The sequence below is a fragment of the Trichechus manatus genome, unplaced genomic scaffold (genome assembly GCF_000243295.1).
Source record: "Trichechus manatus latirostris isolate Lorelei unplaced genomic scaffold, TriManLat1.0 scaffold00076, whole genome shotgun sequence".
NCBI classification, from domain to species: Eukaryota; Metazoa; Chordata; class Mammalia; order Sirenia; family Trichechidae; genus Trichechus; species Trichechus manatus.
Window position 1 is genome coordinate 4,495,750 of NW_004444012.1, and position 18,843 is coordinate 4,514,592.

At 39.5% G+C, this 18,843-nt stretch overlaps 1 protein-coding gene across 4 annotated transcripts in view; it reads left to right on the top strand.

Moving 5' to 3' along the window:
• Window positions 1-18,843, top strand: part of CDIN1 (CDAN1 interacting nuclease 1) — a 288,449-nt gene that overhangs the window by 26,019 nt on the left and 243,587 nt on the right. Inside the window, exon 1 of one of the 4 annotated variants that reach the window (XM_023735114.1) lies at window positions 15,446-15,491. The exons of the other annotated variants lie outside the window; for them this stretch is intronic. The gene's annotated coding sequence lies outside the window, so the exon portion shown is untranslated. Of the gene's footprint in view, window positions 1-15,445; window positions 15,492-18,843 lie in introns of those variants that run through there. 4 annotated transcript variants of the gene reach the window in all.

The following is an 18,843-nucleotide window of genomic DNA, read 5'->3' on the forward strand; positions in this document are numbered from 1 at the left end:
TGTATTTTCCATGAATTTGTCTGTTTTTTTCCTCATTTTTGTCTAGTTTTTGCTTCAGCTCTTGAAGAATTCTGAGTATTAGAGATTTGACTTCCTATCAGGTAGTTGTAGTGCCTTTTCTTCCACTGGAAAGTCATCTGGTGTTTTATTTTGGACGCCTACTGGAACCATCCTGTCCTGTTTTTGTAAATGTTTTGTTCTTGTCTGCAGTCTTCAGGGCATTCAGTAGTTATTTTTCTCGTTGATGGTAGATTTGTTTGTTTTGTCCCTTTTTTTTTTAATTTGGCTGTGTCAGAGCAGGCGGGCTGTGTGTTCTTTGTTGTTTGCTCATCTGTGGGCCCAATACTTTTTGCCTCCTTCTCCAACTGGCAGGGTGAGTCACTCAGATATGGTACAGCAGGGCAGGTCTAGCTGAAGAGGAGTTACTGGGACGGGTTGTTTGTGGCACTTCCTATAGCCACCAGAGTGGGTTGGTAATTAGTGCAGGGCAGGTTCCAGTAAGCCGTGCCTGTGCTGCTTGGTGGTGTGATGTCAAGCGCATGGTGCAGGTAGGCAGGATGCAGTGGGGAGATTGTTATGTGTGGAGCAGTTGTTTTGTCTCCCGCCGGAAGCTCCGTGAAGTTGCTTTCTCGGACCCCGTTTGCTGGTCTCTGATAGGAGTCCAAGATGGCGGATCCACGCTGCGTTAGCTGATACGGGACCTCTGCATGAATCTCTCCTCGCTCTCCGTTCTCTGTCAGTTTTCTCACTCCATTTGGTGCTTGGCTGAGTTCTTTCTCTCTTCATTTCAGGATTGTTGTTTTCTCTGTTCGGCTTAGCTTTTTGGATCTTTGCTGTGGAGGGACAGCGTGGTGCTTCTGCCTAGAGCGCCGTTTTGCCGCAAGTCCCCAGGTCTCCATTTTTTAAGGGAACAGAACAGACAACTGGATCCAGGACTTTTCGTCCATGGGTTTGCAGCCAGGGTGGAGCAATTTGTGTCCCATGTAGGAGAGGTGGCACATGGCTGGTCACGAATCCTGCCCTTTTCCGGCCACTTAGGGGACTTGATACCTTGCCTTCAGTTTTCTTTTCTCTCTCCTTTCATGCTGCTCTTTCGGGAGGCATCTTAATGTCATATCTAGGAGTTAATTGTTCTTCCTGTGTAACTGAAGCTTCCTTCATGCCAAGGAACGGGAGTTGTCAACATGGTTTGTCACTTTTGAAGAAGTGCTGACTCCTGGTTAAGGGGTTATCTTTTCTGTTCCTTCTGGCATCAGGACAGTGAATAAAGTTTTTTTTTAATTTATTTTTTCTTTTTTTTTTTTTTAATTGTACTTCAGGTGAAGTTTTACAGAACAAAGCAGATGTTTGGTCATTAAACAGTAGTACACATATTGTTTATGACATTGGTTAACAACCCCACGAAATGGCAACCCTCTCCCTTCTCAACCGTTTTTTTTTTTTTTTTGGTGAAAATATACATAGCCAAAGATACACCATTTCAAAAATTTATGCATGCACAGTTCAGTGACATCGACTACGCTCTTCCAGTTGTGCTGCTATTCTCATTTTAGATGAAGGTTTACAGAACAAAATAGTTTCTCATTAAACAGTACACATGTTGCCCTATGACAATGGTTAAGAACCCCACTACACGTCATCATTGTCCTTACTCAACCTTGGGTTTCCTATCTCCAGCTTTCAGTTTTTTTTGTTTTTAAACCTGGTGTGGGGTCCAAACTGTGACCTGGTAGACACACAAGGTCTTATTGAGATAACTGAGTACTCGCAATTTTTCATCCAAAGTAAAATGTTAAGATGTAACAAACCAAAACCAACCCATTGCCATCAAGTCGATTCCAGCTCTTGGCAACCCCACGTGTGAAGAGTAGAACTACTCCATAGGATTTTCAAGGCTGTGACCTTTATTTTTTTTTTTTTAATTGTACTTCAAGTGAAGGCTTACAGAACAAATAGTTTCTCATGAAACAGTAGTACACATATTGTTTTATGACATTGGTTAACAACCCCACGACATGTCAACACTCTCCCTTCTTGACCTTTTTTTTTTTTGGTGAAAATATACATAGCCAAAGATACACCGTTTCAAAAATTTCTACATGCACAGTTCAGTGACATCGACTATGCTCTTCCAATTGTGCTGCCATTCTCACTTTAGATGAAGGCCTACAGAACAAAATAGTTTCTCATTAAACAGTCAGTACACGTCGCCCTATGACAATGGTTAACAACCTCACAACACATCAATACTATCCTTATTCAACCTTGGGTTCCCTATTTCCAGCTTTCCTGTCCCCTTCTGCCTTCTGGCCCTTGTCCCTGTACTGCTGTGCCTCATTAGTCCCATTTGGTTTTATGGGGCTGTCCACTCCCCGGCTGAATGGTGAACCTTGGAAATGACTTCACCACTGAGCTAAAAGGGTGTCTGGGGGCCATAGTCTTGGGGTTTCTGCAGTCTCCTTTAGGCCAGTAAATCTGGTCTTCTTTTTTGTGAGTTAGAATTTTGTTCTACATCCTTCTCCAGCTCTGTCCAGAACCCTCTGTTGTGATCCTGGTCAGAGCAGTCAGCGGTGGTAGCCGGGCACCATCTAGCTGTACTGGACTCAGTCCGGTGGAGGCCTTGGTAGCGGTGGTCCATTAGTCCTTCGGACTGATCTTTTCCTTGTATCCTGTTCTCTTCATTCTCCCTTGCTTCCGAAGGGATGAGACCAGTGGGGTATCTTAGATGGCTGCTCACAGACTCCTAGGACCCCAGACACTACTCACCAAGGTAGATTGTAGAGCATTGTCTTTATAAACTGTGTTATGCGAATTGAGCTAGATGCTCCCCGAGACCATGGTCCCCACAGCAAGGCTGTGACCTTTTGGAAGCAGATCATCAGGCCTTTCTTCTGAGGCACCTCTGGGTCAGTTAGAACCACCAACCTCCGGTTCGCAGTCAAGTGCGTAACCATTTACACCACCCAGGGACTCCTAAATTGTCTCAGACCCTCTCTATCTCTTTTATGTGTACTTACTATATCTTGAAATCCAGCTGGCAAAACTGAAAACTAAAACTTAGGGCAATAACTTCACAAGAATATTTTGAAGCAGAGAAAGCAGTATATACATAGAGGACAAAGTAAGGTGGATTCAGGTCTCTTGATATTGTTGTTCAGTCAGATATGTAAGTACTCGATCTTTCCCTGATCATACTCTGGGCCCTGCCAATTGGGGCAATTCTGTGTGAAGCCCAGTCTTGTTCTCTGGCTTTCTTGGGAGCGGTTATCGTATCCAAGGATGAGACTTAAAATACCGGGTGCATCATCACCTTCTCTCCACCCCCAGTACAATGCATACATTTACTTCCAATTTAAAATTTTCTGCTTGTTAAGACCTGTCCTTTGCTCCAGGCCCAGGAGAGGAGGAGACATACACCCTGATTTTGGTTTGTCCTGTTTTAGGTTTAGTAGACCTTGTTATTTACAAAGGTTATCACTTAAGACTGTTGAAAACCCTCCTGTTTGCAGCTAGCACTATAAAGGATGGCACAGGGCTGTTAAGTTCTGCAAAGCAGGTGTTTGCAAAGCTCATTCACTAGCTAATTGACTTACCTCTCTCTCAAATCAGCCTAGCACCATGAAAGATTCAGATTTGCGCTCAGCAGGTTTATGGATTACTGTTTGTCATGGATATTTGTAATCACTCTCCAGCAGTCAGAACTGGGAATGTTTACTCCAGGAGTGCTATGGGTACTTCATTCTAGCTTTCAGATGAATAGAAAATGCAGGGGAGATGCTCTTTGTGGTTTGTTGTTCATGCCTGTGACACTTAGACCTTAATTTTCTGAGATTCCATTGCTTCTGAGATGGTGTTTGAGACTCATAGGGGAATCTTTGTAGATGTCCCCCTATGCGGTTGGGACCTGGGAGGATAAAGCCTCATTAAAAACGGGTCTTTCTACAAGCACACATTAAATTCAACTGGCAATTTATTCTTTTCAGTTTTTGATTTCTGTCTACAATTCTCCCAAGCCGGTATCATGTTTTGCTTAAGGTATATTACGCTGCTGTTTGTTTTTGTTGATAATATTGGTAGGCAAAGCTAATAAAATTGGACGTTTACTTGCACTTCAAGCTCCATTTAGCTAAGATAGTAAATGGACTCGGAGTATGAGACAGACTCTTGGTTGTATAGCATTAAAAACCCCACCTACTCTTATAGTTTATACATAACAAATGGCTCACCAACATCATTTCCTAACCAGTGAAGTTAAAATTATCTAGATTCTTATTTCCTGAGGCCACCTGAAATATATATTAAGATGAAAATATATTTAACCCAAAATTCATAATGTTTCAAATTTTTATTTGTACATTGGTGGGCAGATCACAAAAGCAGTTCTAGATGGACCTGCATGTCTTTCATTATTTTGGATTCAGTGACTTCCAGAGCGAGCTGCATTGGGCGGAGGTGGCAGTTAGAGATCTTGTAGTCTAACTGGTTGATTTTATAGATACATAAGCTGAGGGAGGTGTACTATTCAGTGATTTGACCAAGGTTCCACATCTAGAGGCAGAACTTGTCCTGGATGCGTGGATTCTCCACCCCTGGGCTTCCAGGGGAGATGACAGACTCCCATGTTTCTAGGGTCCAGACAGATGTCAAGGACGAGCGAGTGAATGGGTGAAGGAGGCCTGCCTGGGGTTATGGTAAAGAGAAAGCAGATGTGTGTGCACTAACAGGGCTCCTGCCCCTTTACGCCGGCATTGCCACATCAGAACATGGGCCAGTGCTGCCGGATCCTAGAGGTTCTTTCACGAGCAGATTTTTTGGAAAGCAGCTCTAGATCTGGTTTTTTTTTTTAAATAAAATATCCCGAGTTTTAAATCTTACCAGCTTGTCTGAATTTTTACAAACACCGTGTAGGCCAACATGTTCTTGACCAGGCAGAATAGATCTGGGGGCTGCACTTGGCCTACAGCCAATGGGGCGCTGGAACGGGCTCTTTGCAGCTTGCAAGGGCCAGTTGTACATGACCTCGTACAATCCAACTCTACAGTCAATGACCTCATGTTGGTAGCTTAAAATCAGCCACGGTGGGATTATTTTTACACCATGGAAATCGGCCAGTGCTGCAAACTTGGATCCCCCACTCCCACCGCTCACCACCACCACCACCACCATCATCAAAAACCAGTTGTTGTCGAGTTGATTCCGACTCATGGCAATCCCAGGTGTGTGTCAGAGTAGAACTGTGCTCCGTAGGGTTTTCAGTGGCTGATTTTGGGGAATTAGATCATCAAGCCTTTCTATCGAGGCACCACTGGGTACACTTGAATAGCAGCCGAGCACTTTAATTGTGAAAGGCCGTTGTTAACCTCCCCTCCTTACTACTGTCTCAAGTCACTGGTTTGGGACTTCTGCACTTCATGGGAGAACCCCGAGGCAAGTCTTTTATAGAATTTTCTTGACCAAGTTTGTTTTATTTTTATAGCTTCTTTCCTGAAAAGGGCTCAAAATATTTTTATGTATATCTCATTTATTCTTAAAATATAAGAATAAATACAAGAAATATTTATTCTTATTTTTGTGAATGTTGGGGTTTCTCTCTCTCTCCCTTTTCTTGTCTTGTTTAAAGAGGGGTTAAATAATTTTTCCCCACGGTACTGACTGTGGGAGCAAGACTTGGGATCTTGTTCCAATCTTGAACCTTAGCAATGCCTGGTAAATGGTAGATATTGTGCTGTGTTTTTATAATGGACATTTGATTGAGTTGACCTGAAGAGAATGCTGCTTGAGTATATTTTTTAAAGCCATATACACGCGTCACATTTGGGAAAATTAATCCCTTTCAAAGGAGAGGATTCAGTAGCCGTACTCAAGGACATTACAATGATTCTTCATTCGGTGGGAATTGAGAAATGCTCCTATGGAACAGCTGAGGGCCAGCCACGCCAGAACTTGTTTCTGAGAATCTTTAAGCTTAGGTGTTACACCTTCAGTTGGTAATTAATATAAAAAACAAAGTGTCTCTGCGGTTATAGTGAAAAACAATGGGGAGATACCCAGTCAGTTACAATTTGATTTAGTACAGCTTTATAAAGACTCAATTATCACATAGTTTGATGTGAGTATTTCTTTTCTACATTTGAGGTATCAGTAATAAGATAATATGACGGTATACAACCAAAGCTTAAGTGGACAATAAATTTAACTGTATTAGGCAGGAAATAGACATGTGAATTTGGGCTTTACGACTTACTTTTGTAACTTTGCTTATGTTTCTTAACTTTTGGTGCCTCAGTGCCCTTATTTATAAAATGGGGTTGTTATGAACTTGAAATGAGGTTGGAAAAAAAAAAAAAAAGTTGCCATCAAGTGGCTTTCAACTCATGGTGTCCCGATATGTGTATTACAGACAAGAACTACTCCCTAGGGTTTTCCTGGCTGGAATCTTTGCTAAGCAGATCGCCAGGCCTTTCTTTGGGTGGGTTTTAATTGCCCACCTTTAGGTTAGCAGTTGAGCGCTGACTGTTTGCGCCACATGGGGACCTGAAACAAGATAACCAAAAAACCCATTGCCGTTGAGTTGATTCCGACTCATAGTGACCCTATAGGCCAGAGTAGAACTACCCCATAGGGTTTCCGAGGAGTGCCTGGTGGATTCGAACTGCTGACCTATTGGTTAGCAGCCAGGCTCTTAACCACTACGCCACCAGGGTCTCCATGAAATGAGATAGTACGTATAAAATGAGTGGCACGGTTCCTGGTACTGTGCTGAATAACTTTTAGCTGTTGTTATTTATTAAAGGATGTTCATTCATTACAATGGCATTTATGGTTATAATAATTAGAATAGTGGAGCTAGGAAGATTTTACCTAAAACCAGCCCCTTATTTTCTAGGTTTCTTTTATTCCCAAAGTGATAGGAAACCTATTTTTAGTAAATTATGGTGATACTGACAACTGAGATGATCACTGCCTAAGAATAAGAGGGAATGTTGAAATCTGAGGATTTTTTTTTAAAATTTTTTTTATTGTACTTTACATGAAGATTTACAAAACAAATAGTTTCTCATTAAACAGTCAGTACACATATTGTTTTATGACATTGGTTAACAACCCCATGACACGTCAGCACTCTCCCTTCTCAACCTTGGGGACCTTTTTTTTGGGTGAAAATATACACAGCCAAAGTTACACCGTTTCGAAAGTTTCTATATATACAATTCAGTGACGTCGATTACATTCTTCCAGTTGTGCTGCTATTCTCACTATCCTTTTCCAAGTTATTCCATCACGATTGTCTTCAACTCACTGAAATCTGAGAATTTTTAAGTATTTTCTTGTCTAATTACTTTTCTCAAATGTACCCCCCTACCCCAATATCCTGGAAGTTTTTTCCTTTCTTGCCTTAATTTGATAAGAAGGTGGTTATGAATTTATGAATGATATTTGGGTGGATACCGGTTTTGGAGCCAGAGTTCTGCCAACAGGAAGTAGCTTGCGTCCGATAATTCCGTGAGTCCAAGTATAAGTCTTCCAGGGCGTAAAGACTTTATAGGATGCCCCAGACTAGCACGTGAGTGTGAAAATCAATTTTAGTGTTTAATATAGATATTAATCATATTTGAAGAACAAGTGCAATTTAAATGATTTTAAAATCTATTCACAGTACTAATACTGATTATGAAAAGACCTTGCGGTAAATAACAAAGAGGTTGCATAAACTTTTTAAAGAATATAGATTTATTGCTCCTTAAGGCTCTTATTATTGTTATTATTATTAATTACAATGTATTCTAGAATGCTGCCTACAAAGGTTTTCTTTAATTTATCTGATTTCTGTGGTTCTGCTGATCACATAATTGCAATAATAATGAGTCGGGCACGACAGTAGCTCTCCTTCCTTTTCGACTTTCTGTATCACAGAGCACGTCTTCCTCCAGGTCCTAGGGCAAGGAGGGGCTCTCAGGCTTAGATCGGCTTTCCTTAAGCACTTAGGCCAGATTCGAGTAAAAGTATTAAAACTGGCTAGAGATCTTTGTATTAGTTTTTCGTTAAAAATTTAAGCGACACTCTATGAAAAAAAAATGTTTCCTGTAGCCAAAGACCATGAGAGTAAAAGTCATAATTATACTTTAGACTGTATTTTTGGAGGGGCAATTATTTACCATATAACTCCCCTCAAGCGTGAAAACAAGACTGGGTTCGTTTTATTTCATCTGTTAGAGGTTTGTAAGGAGTCTAGATTTGGTACATTGTCATGGAAAATATTTTATTCATGCGATAGCTTTTTGGACAGTTGTATTCGGCACTGTATTACAATGGCCCAATAAATTGCTGAATATACTGTCTGCTGAATATGACTTTACCATGAAAAATTTGATGCATGGAGAAGGAAAGGTTGGAATATATCAACCTTTTCTGACAAGGGACTTTGAATTTTGACCTTATACAGGTGACCTTTGTGCCCAATAAAAGTGCGCTTAATCTCGAGGTCAAGGTTGAAGTGAAAGCCAGAGCAGTGTGGTGGAGCGCGTGCTGATGGTGGGTACACCAGCGCACACCTAGCTGTTGGCTAAATGGGAGTCTGGCACTTTTTTTTTTTTTCAATTTTTAGCATTTCCAGAAGCTTATTAATAGCAAGTTGTTTGGCTTTTTAATGGCACCCCATTTCCTCAAAGCTCAGCTATCTCTTTAGTTGTGGTAAGTCTGTCTGTTTTTATAAAGTTTAGTATTTCTGAGTGAAAGGTATGAGTGTGCTATTACATTCTGTTTCACAGATGAGCTAGAGCTAAAAATAAAAATGCTCTTATGACTTATGGAAGACAACTGACATATATAACCTTGGAACTGAAAATAAATGTTCTTTGAAGAGGTCTATTGCTTGGATGGGTCAAACTTTTGGCATCTAACTTTGGAACTGTCAGGAGAATTTTTAAGTCGTTTGTACCTTTATCTAGATTATAGCTGAGAGAATGCTCATGAATTATTAAGAGGTTTAGGTGATTTAGAGAATGGCTATCCCCTTGAAGGTTCCTTTGAAATGCATTTGCTAATATATTTACATTATAATATAATATGATATGATGATATAAAATTTTTTAAGGTTTTGCTTGCTGTACATAGAGGGAAAGTTGTTTTAAAACGTAAATTTTACTACCAGATACCTAGACTGTGTTGCCACCAATGAAATTATACTTTTAGCACATATCAGGGGGGAATAAATGCCCGTGGAATATGGTCTGAACGCTTATTGAATATTCTGCCCAAATAATTGGTTGAAACAACAAACAGTCAGGAGAGCATGTCAGAGACTCTGATGGGAAGAACTTCTACTCTTTTAATCAAGCCTGCAAGATATATTCCCCGGGACTGATCAGCTCTGAAGTGCTGAGGTTTGATGATTGGAATGGCAGGAAACCACGCTTTCAGGACATAACGGATTGACGAGACCATCCATCATTTTTTAGCACGCGCTGAAACGTGGGCTGTGTGTGCAGAGGCCTGTGATTTAGTAAATACTTGGGAGATGAATCGAGCTTACACATAAGGGAAGATATGGCTGTCCTTCAGCAGCCTGAGACCCAGGCGCCTGCTGAGAGGGCCATCTGACAGCACATCATCAGTAACTGGCCTGCCACAGTCAGCGGTGCCCGCCGACCATCGCCAGTATATTAAATGCATTTTTAATATCTGCTTCACTAGATTTAATGAAGAAAATTTAGTTTGCATACTCCAAGCACTGCTTCCTCAAGTGTTTTAAAGCGCGGACTCTTGGCTGCACAAGAGGGAGAAAGCCAAGCCGGGCAGTTAGGAGAGTTGATTGAAAAGGAAACTTAGACAAAATAACGTGCAAACCTAAAATGGCTTTAGCCAAGAGTTGGCGTCTTGTTGTTGTTAAATAAAAACACAACAAAAACTCATTTGTTAAAGAAGAGATTTTGGATTAAGTTCGTAGCCCCTGATTCCCTTCATTCGCCAACGTTTTCCCTAAGAGGGTTCACCCTGCTGGTCGAAAAAACCAGACCCACTGCCGTTGAGTCCATTCCAAGTCATGGCGACCCTGCTGGTCGAGGGGTGTAAACTTACTGCTCTAAGAGGAAATATTATGGTTTGGCGTAATTTAGATAGAGAAACTCAATCAGAAATTACACTGGGACATAACATTTGATTCTTAGGATCTTTGTAATGTAATGAGAATATAAAGTAGGGTTTTTCTTAGCTATTTACTTCTAAAACTTGGAGTATTAAACTTTACTCGCTAATCAGTGTAGCCTATTTCTTTTTTTGGTCTGATTAAAATGAATGTGAAAAAAAATTAGAAGTGCTCTTATATTTTCTTAGACTATAAGATTTCTTTAAAAAAATTACAATTTTAAAATGTTTAATTTTTATATTTAGGCAAACTGTATAGATGCGTGCTTTTTAATGAGCTTCAGTGCTGACATTGTTTACTACAAAACAGCAAGACAACCAATTAGATATTGTTGCAAGCATGCACCGTAAAGGTTTCCCCTCTTGTTTAAAAAAAGAAGAAAAAATCCAGGATATGCGCTCATGTTCACAGAAGAAGCTACAGAATGGGACCTATAAATCTGATTCCTGCATGTGTCAAAACAGTAATGTATTAAATGCATATTATTATAAAAATTTAAGACATGTCTTAAACACACTTACATTTTTATAACACATGGCAATATTAAATAATACATTTCCTTGTTACCATCTGTTTGCCGTCATTGTTGGCAAGACCTATGATTTATAGCTTAAATTAATGGTCAAGACCATTTTGGACCTGATATATGCCTCTAAGCTTATTACATCACTAAATAAAATAAAATGTATGTGCCTGTGACAGAGTTATTTTTACAATTGTTTATCCCTTTAAGTGCTCTATCCCAGTGATTCACTGAAAGGTTCATAATGGCTGGCTTGTAACCAGAAAATAATCTCCGAAAGGTAAAATATATTTCTTGTCTAGGAATAAGATGCCAGAGTGATGGTGATGATAGGGGTGCCGGCAACAATTTGTAACATTCGAAATTGTTGTTCTTTTCTTCAACGTTCTCAGTTAACTCTGGTGGGATTTTCTTGATGTACAGCCGCCCCTCTACCACATCCACTCTCAAAGCTATCTATTAGTGCTAGAGCTCATCTTCGTATAAACCCTTCATTTTGGGTGAAGTGGTTTTGCTTTGACATAAAGCTGCAAAGGTTAAATTGTTCTCAACTGAGGATTTTTCGAGTACCGTTATTACCGTGCATTCAACTGAGCAAGATTATTTTCCTATTTTTAGTTCTTTTCTTTAGGAGATTGGAACTTTACTGTTTTTATGGTGAACTCTATTTGACTTCATTGTCTTTATCTTTCCTCTCAGAGGGGACATGATGATAGATCCTTCAGTATTTCTGCAGCAACTTGTTAATCATCTAAAGTTACTCTGCTCCCTGGCACTTGGAATACAATGTAATACGGCCTAGTGGTTTTCTTATTCCCCACGAAGTATCCCATTGACTACCAGCTCTCTGTCGTGAGATGGTAAGGTCAAGTCTTTGAGAAGCTGGAGCCTTGCTTCTGGACTGCTGTGTATACACCTTGAAACATGCGGAGTCCCTTTGGGTACCTGAAAATACTACTTGTGCGAAGATTTTTATTTTGTAGATGGCTCTGGACAATTCTCATTTACTTTATCACTCATGAATGGAAGTAAAACTTAGTTCTCAAGAAAGGTCATTCCCTTGTCTTGTCTCCCTTTTGTTGCATTTTAAACAAAACAGTTCATTAGAAGTTGAGATTTTTTTCCCCTCAGCATCTTTTCCCAAGGCAGTTGATCTGATGGATATTTTAGTGGTTCTTTCAAAAAATGATGAGGCCAACAAGCATTCATGTTTTTCTTGAAAAGCTGTATTGACCTTTTCTATCTTTACTGAGCACTCCTCTCCCATTCCTGATATATATATTTTTTACCATCCTTTCTATCCCATCTTCCCTGACTGGGAGACCTCCCCCAGATAAAACATTTTAAGGAAAACTAATGAAAAAGAGGCTTCAGTGCCAACGTCTAATTTGTTTTCTGCCTTTCCTCCCGCTCTCCCTTCCTCCTTCTGTCTTTTTCTCTGTCCCTTCCTCTCTCTTCCCTCCCTTCCTTTTATTGTCTCTTAAATTTTACTTTAGATCCACTAAGATTTTTTTTTTGACTTTGACCGTCGTGGTTCCTTGTTCATGTGGAGTGCATACATTCCTCTCTTTTGCTTCCTACTTGAGTGATTGTGAATTCCTTGAGGATGGAAGCTGTGTGTTTGCGGTACCTAACATTGATTGTGACCCCTGTATGCATTGAGTAAATTCTTGCTAACTCACTGATGGAGCCAGTGCTTATTTTTATGACGTCTTCCGAGGAGAAGACAACTTTAGAGATACGTTCGTTCTTTTTGGCCAGTATCGTTCTATCAAGTATGGTACAAAGGACCTAACTGTTCTTCCCTATGATTGCTTCTCAAGCTCGCACTGTCTGGGTCAGGACGTTTAAGTCCTGTTTAAAAATATTAAAATATTCAGTAGGCAGCTAAATGCTTAGTCTAGTGTTCTACTTAACACTAAATGAAAGGAAAATACAGCCCAGGCCTAGAGTCATTTGTTATATTTTAGTATATGAAGCAATGGCTGTGTAAACCTTAACCCTGTAATTTTGGGAGTTCCACTTTATCATGGAGCTCTAAGGGTAATCAAAATAAATCATGGGAGATGAATAAATATTTTCTAGTGCTTTCTCTCCGCTTTCAGAAGTGATGCTTGATCCATGAAATTTTAGTAACTATATTAAATAAAACAATATGATGTGCACTGTGTCAGCTCTGATAAATTATCCGGTATAGGACATTTATACAACATATGTTGAGTCGCTATGTGAACAGCTTAATGACTATAAATTATGTTACTCTGTCTTGCCATTTTTACATTTTGTTAGAAATTGCAGTATTTATATTACGGATACTTATGTGTCTCTGTATTTTATGTGTGGGGGGCAGGGACGAGAAGAAGGCATAAGAAAGGTGCAGGTCATTGCTGAGATGTTCTGACAGTGATCTGGGGCTCTTCAGCTGTGCAGTGTACATAACACAGATGTTCGGGAGTCATCTGTCAGCCATGCCTCTCCTATGGAGTTAAAGTTCTAGAGGGAAAAGAATTTGACACAGTGCTGTCACTGTTACATTTTCACAATAGAATAGCATGCAAATATTGAACCTCCCGCTTAGCAGTAGTGCCCTGTCTAATGTCTGTGCTGGTTAGAATAAAAAATCATGGGTGCATCTTGGGCTCAGAGATCTGACAAAGGTCATGCTATGTTGGGCATTTGAATTGGAAATTGTCTGGACTTAGATTTTATAAAGCTCCCACTGTTGTGTGTGGGGAGAATTTCAGCAGCGTTTTGTCCCTGGAGAGGCCTCTTAGGCCCTTTTCTGTCCTATGAATGAATTTAGATGTGAGGGTTACTCCTGCCTTAAAACTGTTAAGTTCATTTTGCATACATCCCTAGAGAGAAAAACTGGCAGATGCTTTTGTCTTGGAAGTGTTTAAAAGAAAACCGCAGAGCAGGAACAAGAGAGAAAAGGGGCCCTGTGTGGAGTCCCAGAACATTTTGGAAATGGCCAATATGCAGTTTTCATCAGTATGAAGGCGGGGTGCAATATGGTGCCCGTAGCTCACAGGGGAATATGAATGTTGATTAAGCATACTCCCAGGCTTTGAAATTCTGAAAGCAGTGTCAGAATAATGGATGTTGAGCAAATGTCAAGCATTTGTTAATTTCTCTGTTATTTGGAGTTTATCTACCATGATCAATCAAATAAACCAGTGCTGCTCTCTCGTGGCATGTGCCATTGATATGGTGATTAGGTGGCTGGAGAGACCTTCTGCTTTTTTTCCAGGTAACAGATTATAAACCAATAGACAGAGCTTTCCAGTTTAAGATTTGTTTGTGGCTTGGTTTAGTGGAAATTTGTCTGTTAACTGAGTACTTTGGTGCTGGTATAAAAGCTTGTGGCCACATGCCGAAGATACTGACGGTGGTGCCATTTACACCAACAGAGCTAGTCCTGGTGTTGTGGTTCCCATTTAAATACAGTTTTCAGTGGTTTATGACTTAGTGGTAAGACTGGGTGAAAGGAATTTGATCCTACGTGAATTCTGGCCTTTGAACATTTTGTAGAGAAAATGTTTGATCTGTTTTTATTTTTTGTCTTTTTATTTTTTGCAATTTCAGTGGTTAATTCTAATTTGGTTATTGACTTTTATTCTTTGACAGATGATACATAGATTTACTTCGTATGGTTCAAAGTAATTTCTTTCTGTTATTCTTAGGAAGCAATGCTACCTTGATGTCCCAAACATAAATGATCATGAGGTCCTTTTCAACATTTACTTAACTACAGATTATTGTGGAGTGCTAATATTCCATGTTGAGAAGTAGTTTCCCTTTGAGAATGGCCTTACCAATGGGGATTTCATTAGGGCTTGACAGTAGGTACTATGTTTAAGTGTCCTACCCTCCATGACAGTGTAAGTTGGAATGAAACATTGAGGGGTGTGTGTGTGTGTGTGTAACTGCAGGGCTGGAATCAAGGCAGACATTACTGTGATCACAGATTTGGCCTTCTTCTCTACCCCATTTCCTTTGCCTAATTCTAGGCAGTAACTGACATCATCCTGATGGTGATGAGTGCAATGGTTACCAACTCTAACCATGCCAAAAAAGCACCTCTGTCATTTTGGCATGGATATTTCTGCAAAACTGGACCTTCTGAAGCAATCTGCCTCCAGTTTTAAACCTCAGTGAACTTTCTTCTCAGGGGATTCACAACCGGGCGGCCACAGGGCAGTTTGTTCCCCGCAGTAAGCCGCGTATGTGTTTTTTGGAGGACTCTTCTTGGATTTTCTCAACCTGCCGTAATGTCTCAAATATCATGGCGATTTCCAAAGCAGAGAGTCTTTAACTCCCTCTTCAGGTTAAGATGCTTTATCTTAACAGGTTACATTAGGCCTCTGGTTTTGGCCTTCTCTGGGACTGGAATTCTTAACCGTTGAGTGAAATCTTCGCATCCAGCCTGACAGGGTGCCAGTGAGCTCGACCACTGCAGAGCCTTCAGCGTCTTAAAAATAGACAGCAGTGCTGACTGGCTTTTCCGGACTTCCCTCTGAAAGCCCATCATGACCATGACCTGACCACAGAGCATCACTGAATCATTAGCTTGCATCCTACTCCAGAACACTCAGGCTATTAATGACACGCAGTGCTCAATTTTTCCCTGTCTCTTCATAGTGATAAAGCTATTGTTCCTAGTTTAGATTAAAAACACATGCAAAAAAAATCTTGTTATATTTTTGAGGATTATTGCGGGGGAAAGTAATATGAGGGAAAGAGTGTGAATTTTCCGATCATGTTCATTCTTAAGCAGATGCACTCAGAGCGAATGCTTCCCCGTGGAAGGAGCTGATGGTTTTGGTAGGTGGGTCTTCCAGCACCTTCAGGCTGTTAGCCCCTTGGTCTTTTGTCTTCGTTTACCTCTTCTAAAATCCAGAGATAGCTGAACTTTTCTCTTCCCCCTCATATATTGCAACTGCAAACTGATGAGTATATTAAAAGAATGTGCTAGACTGGATATTATTACCCATTGGACTCACAGTCTAATGATAGCCAAATAAATGCCTTTGGGACGTGTCTTTTTGCAAATGTTCTTAGACTATGTGTCACAGTCTTTTAAAATATCTTCTGTGGTGACAACCCAGTACTTGGAGAATAGATCTGGTATTTGGAGACAGGTAGACATCATTAGGTTTGATAAAAAAGGGGCTGATGCTCCAGGGTGACCATAAAGTCTGGAGACGTAATTATTTTGCCATGTATTGCAATGCGGCGACAATAAATCTTTTATTATGTTTTTGTCTGTTTTCCATACTTAGGAGCCTCCTTTTATTTTGGTAAGACATGAGATGTGATTATGAAGTTGGTTCTGTTGTCTAACTTGTGAAGTGATTCTAGAGTAATTCCTGAAAAGATAAGTTCTATTTTGAGCAAAGGTAGCGTCACTGGTGGTGAATATACAACCTCCATCCCCTCCCCAGGTAATTACTTTGATCAAAAAATTTGTCAAAAATTTACTCAAAAACTTTATTCTATTTGAATAAATTAGTTCTTGTTGACTAGTTGCAAAGTCCATCTTGTTACATGATCCTCACCCTTAGTAAGTGTAGACTCTCGCTCCTTAACTGTTAGACATTATTTCCTGCCCCCTTTTCCCCTGTGCTCCTCAGATGTAGATTAACTACCAAGAGTCTAAAGACACTTCTCTTTCATCTTAATCTGTTCCCATTACCCACTTCTGTGGTGGTTGTTAGAAAGTGATGAAAGTGATAAAAGGCAGACTTCTTAGGGGAGGAAGAAAAGTGAAGGGTTAGCTAATCTGTTAACTAGACAGCTAGTCCTTGAATACCAGGGAGGCATTCATGATGAGGTTCTCAGTGGCTTTTTTAGTAAGAAAGGAAGACTGTACTAATTTGGGAATTTCATCCTACGGCTTAAGAAGCATTTTCATAAACCTTTCTCTCTCACTCTTCTTTTTTTTTCCAGTGATGGTGGTGGAGGTGGGTGGAGCTACTTATCCAGACCTCTAGTTTGGACAGAGTTTGAAACAGGATGAAATTCATGCTGTATTTTTATTTTCTCTCTGTGTTTGGTATGCACTTTCTGTTCGTTCAAGAATTGTGCTGTAGTCAAAGTAACAATATGACGTCCTTTTCTTCTGTGACATCGTTTAAACTCAGGCTTGATTTCCGAATAAAATAAAGAGGTCAGACTGTCCATTCTTTTTGGAAGGGAGTCAACTCTTAACAGTAGTGTTGGAAGAATGACCACAAAAGGCCACTGGGAAACAGAACACTAATAAGAGAGTTATTGACTGTTGCCTTAGCACAGTTTTGGGGTGGGAGGAAACAGGTCAAACATCATTCTTAAAAACTGTGTGTGTGAGACAGCATTATCTAATCATTGACTTGGTTAGAATGCTAATGGCTTAAACACTATTTTGGTATATTTTTATTTCTCTTGGATAGGTACCTAGGAATGGAATTTCTGGGTCATATTGTTTAACATTTTGAGGAACCAGCAAACTGTGTTCCAAAGGGGCTGCACCGTTTTGCATTTAAATCATAGAGACAGGACTTTAAGTAGCTAAATGTAGTTAAACAGTATTTGATGCTCAGTAATTGTGTATCTGGTTTTAAAGCCGTTTCCACAAAATGTTATTACAAGACAAGTTCCTTTAGCAACCACTGTTAAAACCGTCAGAATATTTGGGGTCCAGACAGCATGTCAGAGTGTGATCTGAAATCTGGGCATGTGCTTTGGTGATCTGTCCTACCCTGAAGCGGGTAGTCACATGTGCTGTGTGACTTGACACATGCAGATGCTAAGTAGAGCAGCAGCATGAGATCTCTGTCATTATCAGTAATTTATGGACTGGAAGCCACCTGGCTGTTTTTTATAATTAATTGATTGTAAATAATAAATTTAAATATAATTTATAGTTTTCTAAATTTGATTACTATAAAGACCCAACCGCAAACATTAAAAAAAAAAAAAAAGAGGCAATTCTATAGTTTACTTCAATGACTTTTAAAAGGATATATATTTTTTAAAGTAAATATCAGGTGAAAATATTTTTGGAGGTGAGTGTTAAGAATGTGATCAAGTCCTACTGGCTTTATTCAAGTTAAATGCAAATTTTGAAATAGTCTCACTGATTTAACTTTTCTGTTATTAACTTATTACTTCATGGACCTTTAAAAATATTTGTATATGTAATTTAATACATGTAGAAGAAAGCGTACCTACTTAAAAATGATGTAGTTAACCTCTTTTGAAAAAAAAAGTGTTTTTTTTCCCTATTTTATAAAATTCCAACTATGGAATTTATATATGGGGAAAAATCCTATAAGTATATATGATGATATGGTACTGTAGTGATAATTTAAAGACTTGCCTAATAGATTTACCACATGATGTCATTAAGAAGGCTTTATGGTATTCTTTTTTTTTTAAAATGTGATCACATATCAGCGGCCAGGGAATTGTTTTTTCTGATGTAGTGGAAAATACCAGCAATTCAAATGGCTTAAAGAGAGCGGGGGCTTTTAAAGCTTGTCCTCTGTGCTTCTCTTTCATTAAAAAAAAGGAAGGAAGGAAGGAAAGTAGGCAGGAAGAGGAAGAACTCAGTGTTTTAAGATCTATTGACGGTTATATCAGCCTTTCTCAAATTTTGTGAATCTGTTTTTTTAAATTAGTATCTTTTTCCCAAATACATTTCCACTAAAAGCTATACCTTTTGAATACCTATGTTGACATTTTATACTATAGCAGGGAAATTACTATCAGTGCCAATTTATGAAATGCATAGAGCACTTTTATAAAGGATTAACAGGTGAAAAGAGAATTTTAGATTTGAGCTACAGACTTTATAAAACAGATTTTTTTTTTTTTTTGGGACCAGTGGCATTTTCCCTTCCCTGTGCTTTAGTAAAGTTTAGGTAAATCAATAGTGCTATTTTAGTTAGTTGAAGGTTTTTTTTTTTTAAAAATTCTCTTTGTTATTTGTAGATACTTAGCTGTATCATGAAAAATCTAGTTCTGTTAAATAGCAAAATTGCACGTTGATTGCCCAGGAGATGGAGGGGCCCAAGCAAAAGAGGAGTCTGTGTTCACTGGTGTTGTCTATAAAGAATAAAGGTCATAACTTCTGTGTGTGGTCAGGGTGTGACCGCCATCCATCACCTCAGCAACAGACATCACGCCCGTTCAT